This window comes from Loxodonta africana, chromosome 3 (genome assembly GCF_030014295.1).
Source record: "Loxodonta africana isolate mLoxAfr1 chromosome 3, mLoxAfr1.hap2, whole genome shotgun sequence".
In the NCBI taxonomy this organism is placed as follows: Eukaryota; Metazoa; Chordata; class Mammalia; order Proboscidea; family Elephantidae; genus Loxodonta; species Loxodonta africana.
In genome coordinates, this window is record NC_087344.1 from 52,220,322 (window position 1) to 52,229,254 (window position 8,933).

The following is an 8,933-nucleotide window of genomic DNA, read 5'->3' on the forward strand; positions in this document are numbered from 1 at the left end:
GAAAGGGGGTCAGACCACTTGGGGTCAAAGGCACCTTAAGAATTTGAATTTTTCTGATTCTTTCCTCCCCAGATGTACATAATGAATGCTCATCTTTGGTGTATAACTCCAGGGGGTATGTGACTCCCCCACCCCAAGGCCCACCCCCGGACCCTCAGGGACCCTGGTGAGGAAGCCCTGCCAGAGGAGTAGCATGTTAGAAAGACAGAACGCAGTAAACAGCGTTAAACTCTGCAGAGAGCTCAGGTCGAATTTGGCAATTAGGAGGTCAGGGGTGACCGTACAGAGGCCTTCGCACGGCTGGTAGCTATGAGGATTACAAGAGAGGATATGAATGAAAGTGCTCTCTGGTTTGAAAAGTTAAATTACTTATTTTGTTGATTTTTTGTTAAACTATACAAAGCACTATCTATTCATGGTAGGAGAAAAAAATTAGGAAATGGCAGAGAAGCAAAAGGAGGAAAATTCTTTTAACCTCGTTATCCACAGACATGGTTCCGTCTTGGTATGTGACCTTCTGAACCTCCTGCATTTTACTCGACATGAATGGGATCATAATACACGCAATAGTGTAATTTGTTTTTTAACCTCAAATATTTAATACTTTTTCATGTGAATATATGCTCACATGCTGTAGGCACTGGGAACATATTCACTGGCGGCATAAAATTCCATTGTCTGGATGTACTGTAGTAACCAACCTTCCATTATTGGACACATTGCTAGGTTTCATTTCCTTCTTTGTATACAATTCTGTGGTGAACATCTTTGTAGTTTGTTTCATGCACCTGCTTCTCCCGGGGACAGTATGTTGTAAACTCTAAACCGTAAAGCACGTTACTAACGTGTACATTCCAAAAGCCTTTAATTGGCAATGGATTTGTGAAAAGTTAGTTGTTATGGATTGAATTGTGTCCCCCCAAAATATGTATTGTAATTCCTAACCTCTATGCCTGTGGTTGTAATCCCATTTGGGAATGCGTTGCCTTTGGTATGTTAATGAGGTAGGATTAGTGTAGGGTGTGTCTTAAGTCCATCTCTTTTGAGATATAAAAGAGATTGGATAGGTGAGCAGAAGAAAGATGGCGGAAGAGAGATGCCAAGTCATGTGGAGATCTCCAAGGAACTAGGAAGCAGAGGCTGAAGAGACAAGGACCGTCGTGCAGAGCTGACAGAGAGAGAAAGCCTACCCCTAGAGCTGGCACGCTGAATTCAGACTTCTAGCCTCCTAGACTGTGAGAAAATAAATTTCTGTTTGTTAAAGCCACCCCTTTGTGGTATTTCTGTTATAGCAGCGCTAGATAACTAAGACACTAGTCCTGACCTCCTGGTACCTAAGTGTTGGGGAGCCCCAAGGGGAGGCTCATGCATTGGCTTTTATAGATTCTGTGATCCTAAGTGGGGCTCTTGTGTCGGAGAGTATGCCTGGGGTCTCCCTGGGAAAGCAGTGTTTGTTATTTCAAACCTTCATTATTTAATGCTTGTGTCCTATATGAAATTGGCTCAAAATAGAAGAAAAGGAGGCCTGTTACTGCCTCCCTTTGGATCTCTGTGTCTTTGTCAGCTCTGGCCTCTTTCTCCCAGAGCTAAGCTCTTCATCTCTCATGAGGTTGAAGGGTTCTAGAACTATAGGCAACGGTGCTGAAGGTGTTGTGTTCAGGCCTCTTCTGCAGCAAGCAGCTCCTCTCTTCACTTCCGTTCCAAGGAATAGCTCTGTTCTCTGGTGGATGCTACTGCTGGGCCCCACTGGCCTGTAACTCTGGAATGAGAGATGGCTCTTGGCCTGGGCTGGTTCAAAGGGAATGTCTTGGCCAGTTGGCTGGAGGCCTGTGAACTATTAATAAGTGGAAAATTGGTGGGCTTGTGGTTACCTTATGGGGCTAAATGAGAACCCAGCCTCTATCTTGCTTCTCACTGTGTAGACTGGGCAAATTGCTTAACCATTTCAGGCCTCAGTGGTCTCATCTCTGAAAGGGGAGGGTGCCCCTACCCCTTATGTTCCCCATGGGAATGTGAACAAGCTAGTCACCTGGACTGTTGTGGATGAAGAAAAAGGACCATAGGCTTCTCATCTGTTTGGAAGAAGGGTTTCTAATAACCTATTTTCCCAGAAGTTGCTGCTCTTCAGGAATAGAATTATTCAGAAATTGAAATTTTATTCTTCTTACCTCCTTTTTCTTTTCTTGAGAGCAGTGTAGAACAATAGGAAAGAAATTGAGCCCTTTCACCCTGCCAGGTACTCTTCAAATGTTCTGTGTGCGTGAATTCATTTAACCCTCGTGAGATAAGGATCAGCTTCTTCCTGTTTTACAGGTGGAGGAGACTGAGGCCCAGGGAGTGGCATGGTATGTCAAGAGCACAGGCTGTGCAGTTAGACGATACACAGCACAGTCTTGGGCACCTAGCAGAGCTGGCTTGAATGTTCACTGGGTCCCTTACTAGCTGTGAGACCTTTGAATCTCCATTCTCTCATGTGTAAGATGGAAGGAACACTTGCTCTTGGTGGAATTGTTGATACCAGTTCAGCACCTGGCCCTGCATGCAAAATATATGGTAGCAAACTATGTTGACTGCAAAGACTCCATTGTGCTATGTGCCATTGATTTGTGATAAGAGGATTTGGACTGTCCCTTTCTGTTCTAGGGGACAATAAAAACCACTCAAATAGGTTGTCGGGAGGTATAAAATGGTGGGAGTAGTAGTGGTAGTAATAATAATAGTGTCAGAACCTGTCTAACTTCAAGGGGGAAAATGGAAATCAAGGTAAGCCCAAGGCTGATGCCTGTGAGTGGAGGTCAGACATACCTTCACTTTCCAAACTTTTTACCAATCCTGACACCAGCCATCCCTCCCACAGTACTCTCTACTTCTCTTCTGGGTTCGATAATCCATTGCAATGGCCATACAGAACTCACAGACCATTCTTACAGTTAAGGGGTTATTAAGGAAGTAATAGGGTACCACTCAGGATCAGGATCAACAGGCTATAACTCAGGATCGGGAAGCATGCACACAAAGTCTCCCTTTTTCAATGCTGGCCAGCTCTCTCAGCTCCTGGGAGTCATTCAGGCCTCCTCTCAGCCCCTTTAGGACAGTCTTCTCTTGGTCCTGCAATCTATTGTTGCTGGTCGTGCCGCTGGGCACCTTTCAGGCCTGTTGCCATCTTCAGTATTACAGCCCTTGACCTGTGTTACAGCTCTTTTAGGAGGTTTCTTGCCTCCTCTCTCTCTCTGCTGCTTCTTCCTGCTGCTTCTCTTCTTGCTTCTTTTTGTCTCAAAAAACCTCTATTTTTTGAGCTGGCTGCTTAAATGCACAAACTCCTTGTCAATTTCAAGGCATGGCCCTCCCACTGGGGCCACAAACTGACCAATCCCCTTTCGGTAGGCCACAGACACTTCATTTGCAAAGTCTATTGACCAATCCCTGCAAGGTGCATACTAATCACAGGGCAGGCTGCAGCCCAGGACCAGACAAAAAGTATTAAACCACAAGTTGTTTGCAGTTTACCAAGGAAATGTCGATCAACCTGGACAAAAGTAACAAACCCTGTAGGGTAGAAACTAGGGCAAAGTAACTCCTCAGGGCTTAAACCAAACCAAACCTGTTGCCTTCAAGTCGATTCTGACTCATACAGACCCTATAAGACATGGTACATCTGCCCAGTAGGGTTTTCATGGAGTAGCTGGTGGATTCAAACTGCCAACCTTTTGGTTAGCATCTGAGGTCTTAACTACTATGTCACCAGGGCTCCTCAGGTTTAAAGGGGGAAAATCTCTCAAGGTGTTTTTTGAAAGAACCAAGATAAAAGGCTATATAAAGGAACTCATTTCACCATAAACCCCAAAACCAAATCTGTTGCCTTTGAGTTGATTCTGACTCATAGCGACCCTATAGGACAGAGTAGAACTTCCCCATAGGGTTTCCAAGGAGCGCCTGGTAGATTTGAACTGCCGACCTTTTGATTAGCCATAGCTCTTAACCAGCAGATGCAGGTGGAGTCCTCAGGGTATTTGAAAGCTCAAACGTTCACTGCTCTCTTCACCTCCTCACCTGCTTCCTGGTCTCTCAGGGTCTTGGTTATCAGCCCTTCATACCTGCTGTGACAGGGATACCCATAGAGTCCTTTGCCCTAAGTCCCAGTGGATCCAAACCGTTGTTGGTAGTTCAGATCTGCTGTTCTTCATCGTGAAGTCCCTGAGTGGTACAAATGGTTATTATGCTCAGCTGCTAACCAAAAGGTTGGAGATTTGAGCCCACCTAGAGGTACCTCAGAAGAAAGGCCTGGTGATCTACTTATGAAAAATCAGCCACTGAAAACCCTATGGAGTGTGGTTTTACTCTAACACACATGGGGTTGCCTCAAGTCACAGTCAACTGAGTGGCAACTGCTTTTCTGGTTATTCATTATCCCAGTAGTTGTTTCTTACAGTTCTTGGTGTATTTTTCTTAAGCCATCCTTTTTCTTCTTATTTGATGAATGTGTTCATTTTCTGGGGTCCCTGGGTGGCACAAATGGCTAAGTGCTTGGCTACTAACCAAAAGGATGTAGTTCGAATCCACCAAGAGAAGCCTTGGAAGTAGATCTACTTCTCTGAAAGATCACAGCCATTGAAAACCCTGTGGAGCCCAGTTCTACTTTGACTCACATGGGGTTGTCATGGGTTAGAATCAACTCGATGGCAACTGGTTTGGTTTTTTAAAAATTGATTTTTATTGATGTATAACAAATTATCACAAATTCTAGAAGCTTGAAACAACCACACATTTGTTATCTGAGTTTCTGTGGGTCAGGAGTTCAGGCAGAGTGTAGCTGGGTCCTCTGCTCAGGGTCTCACAAGGCTGAAATCAAGGTGTCCACAGAGGCTGTGGCCTCATCTGGAGCCTTGACTGGGGAAGAAACCCTGTCCACGCCCATTCAGGTTGTTGACAGAGTTCATTTCCTTGTGGCTGTATAATTTAGGGCGTCGACTTTCTTCTGGCTGTTGTCTGGGGCTGCCCTCAGCTTCTAAAGTCCACCCACAGACCTCTGCTACATGGCCCTCTCCACAGGAAGTTCACAGCTTGGATGTTTTCTTCTTTGAGGCCAACAGGAGAGCGTCTGTCTCTTTAGCCTGCCGAGATGGAGTCTTACATAATGGAACACAATCACAGGAGAGACATCCCATCACCTTTGCCACATTCTGTTGGTTAGAAGTCACAGATCCTACCCACATTCAGGTGGAGGGGATTATACCAGTATGTGGATCACTGGGGTTGCCTTCAGGTGTGCTGCCACAATGAGTTTAAGAAACTGACAGTTTATTTAAAAAAAAGTTGCCATGGAATTGACTCCATAGGTTTTTCAATGGCTGTGACCTTTGGAAAATAGATCGCTGGGCCTTTCTTCCAAGGTGCCCCTGGGTGGATTCAAACAGCCAACCTTTAGGTTAGTAGCCGAGCATTTAACCATTTGCCCCACTCAGGGACTCTGACAGCTTATTACTATTACATAAACGTTATTAGCCCAACGCACTTTCCTCAGAATAAAGCACACACAACCCAGCTACCTAGTTAGCCTTGTGATTCTAGGTTGTATTCTGGAGGATTAAGGGTATGAGGTAAAAAATATATTTACGCTTTTACTTGGAATACATTTGTTTTTCTGGTCTGAATTGTCTGAAGTGAGAAAAAGAGTGGAGAATTAGGGGATAGAAGAGAGTTGGAAGCCAAGAGGGTTAAAAGAGGGAGAAGAACGTGTAAGTATATATTTTTAACATATGTAAATGTATTTTTATAGACAATTTTATAGAAATGCATAAATGTTATATATTATAGTGCATTTTGGTGCAATTTTCTCTTTGTTTTGTTTAGCCCCTAACCCTCTTCAGTGACATCATCTCCCTGTCACCTCCACCCTGTAACCATTGCTGATGATCTAATATTACTGTTATTGGGCTGTTGGGTGCCATTGAGTTGATCCTGACTCATAGCAACGCCATGTGACAGAGTAGAACTGCTCCATAGGGTTTTCTTGGCTGTCATCTTTTTTTTTTTTTTTTACTTTTTATTGAACTTTAGATGAAGGTTTACAGAACAAACTAGTTTCTCATCAAACAGTACACACATTGTTCTATGACATTGGTTACCAACCCTGTGACATGTCAACATTCTCCCTTCTCAACCCTGGATTCCCTATTACCAGCTGTCCTGTTCCCTCCTACCTTCTAGTCCTTGCCCCAGGGCTGGTATGCCCCTTTAGTCTTGTTTTATTCAATGGGACTATTCAATCTTTGGCTGAAGGGTAAACCTCAGGAGTGGCCTCATTATTGAGCTGAAAGGGTGTCCAGGGCCCATACTCTCAGGGTTTCTCCAGTGTCTGTCAGGCCAGCAAGTCTGGTCTTTCTTTTTGAGTTAGAATTTTCTTCTAAAATTTTCTCCAGCTATGTCTGGGACCCTCTATTGTGATCCCTATCAGAGCAGTGAGTGGTGGTGGCCAGGCACCATCTAATTGTACTGGACTCAGTCTGGTGGAGGTCCTGGTGGATGTGGTCCATTAATCCTTTGGACTAATCTTTCTCTTGTATCTTTAGTTTTCTTCATTCTTCCTTGCTCCTAAAGGGGTGAGACCAGTGGAGTATCCTTGATGGCTGCTCACAGGCTCTTAAGACCCCAGATGCTACTCACCAAAGCAGAACATCGGACATATTCATTATAAACTCTGTTATGCCAATTGAGCTAGATATTCCCTGAGACCATGGTCCCCACAGCCTGCAGCCCAGCAATTTGGTGCCTCAGGGAGTTTGGATGTGTCTATGGAGCTACCATGGCCTCGCCTCGTACATGTTGTGCTGGCTTCCCTAGTATTGTGTACTGTCTTACCCTTTACCAAAGTTACCACTGATCTATTGTCTTTTAAGTGTCTTTCCATCCCCACCCCTCCCCTCCCTCGAAACCATCAAATATTGTTTCTTTTTGTGTGTAAACCTTCTCGTGAGTTTTTATAGTAGTGGTCTCATGCAATATCGGCTGTCACCTTCACAGAAGCAGATCGCCAGATCCTTTTCTCACCGAGCCCCTGCGTGAGTTTGAACTGCCCAGCCGAGCGCTTGCCCTTGTATCATCAAGACTCCTTATGATCTGCATAGACTTTTTCATGTCTTTTCCATATACAGGCATATATGGAGAATTTTCCAGTCCTGGGGCTTTTCTCTTCAACAATGCCTCATAGAAATCTTTTGACACCAGCCGCTATAGCTCTGGTGCATTAACAAAAAAAAATTTTAAAGAATTTTTATTAATGAAACAGCTACTGTTTGTATGTGTACTGTTTGGTGACATTAATTTCATTCACCTTGCTGTGCAACAATCATCACTCTCGGTTTCCAAATTTCTTCATCAACCTAACAGAGTCTCTAAACCACTTAAGAGATACCCCCACCAGCTCCCCCTCCCACCCGCCCCTGGTAACCACTAAAGAACTTTGGTCTGTATGCATTTGCCTTTTCTGGATATTTCATATACGTGGGATCAGACAGTATTTGTCCTTTTGTGCCTAACTTACTTCTCTAGCACACTCTTTTTTTAAATTTTTATTGTGCTTTAAGTGAAAGTTTACAAATCAAGTCAGTCTCTCACATAAAAACTTATATACACCTTGCTACATACTCCTAATTGCTCTCCCCCTAGTGAGACAGCCAGCTCCCTCCCTCCACTCTCTCTTTTCGTGTCCATTTAGCCAGCTTCTAACCCCCTCCACCCTCTCATCTCCCCTCCAGGGAGGAGACGCCAACATAGTCTCAAGTGTCCACCTGATCCAAGAAGCTCACTTCTCACCATCATCCCTCTCCAACCCATTGTCCAGTCCAATCCATGTCTGAAGAGTTGGCTTCGGGAATGGTTCCTGTCCTGGGCCAACAGAAGGTCTGGGGGCCATGACCACCGGGGTCCTTCTAGTCGCAGTCAGACCATTAAGTCTGGTCTTTTTATGAGAATTTGGGGTCTGCATCCTACCATTCTCCTGCTCCCTCAGGGATTCTCTGTTGTGTTCCCTATCAGGGCAGTCATCGGTTGTAGCTGGGCACTACCTAGTTGTTCTGGCCTCAGGCTGATGTAGTCTCTGGCTTGTGTGGCCCTTTCTGTCTTTTGGGCTCATAATTACCTTGTGTCCTTGGTGTTCTTCATTCTCCTTTGCTCCAGGTGGGTTGAGACCAACTGATGCATCTTAGATGACCGCTTGCTAGCATTTAAGACCCCAGACGCCTTGCTCCAAGGTGGGATGCAGAATGTTTTCTTAATAGATTTTATTATGCCAATTGATTTAGATGTCCCCTGAAACCGTGGTCCCCAAACCCCTGCTCCTGCTACGCTGGCCTTCGAATCGTTCAGTTTATTCCAGAAACTTCTTCGCTGTTGGTTTAGTCCAGTTGTCCGGTGCATTCTTTTTAACGGCTGTATAATATTCCAGAGTGTGGCTGTATTGTAACTGACCTGACCATTCCCTATTGATTGGCTTTTGTTTCATTGCCCGTTTGTTACCATGATAAGCTGTGCTAAGGTAAACCGCCTTGTATATACACATCCTTAGGTACCTGTGGTCTTATTTCTCTGGGGTATCATCCCAGGAGTCAAATTGCTGGGTCGAAAGGTTTGTATACTTTTAATTTTAATAGCTGTTGCCAACTTGATTTTCCCAGCGTCTGAAACGCTTCACATTGATGCCAGTAATTTGAGAGTCATCTTTCTCCCGTATCTCGCCAGCAAGAAGTGTGATTGGTCTTGTTAGTTTTGACCAGGCTAGAGGTATAAAGTGATATCTCATTGTTACTTTTAATTTGCATTTCCCTGATGAGCAGAAAGTCTGAGCAGCTTTTCGTCTGTTTGGCCATTTGGACCTGCTTGCTTGTGAATTGCCTGTGCTGATCCTTGGCTCATTTTTCCATAAGTCATTTGTCTCC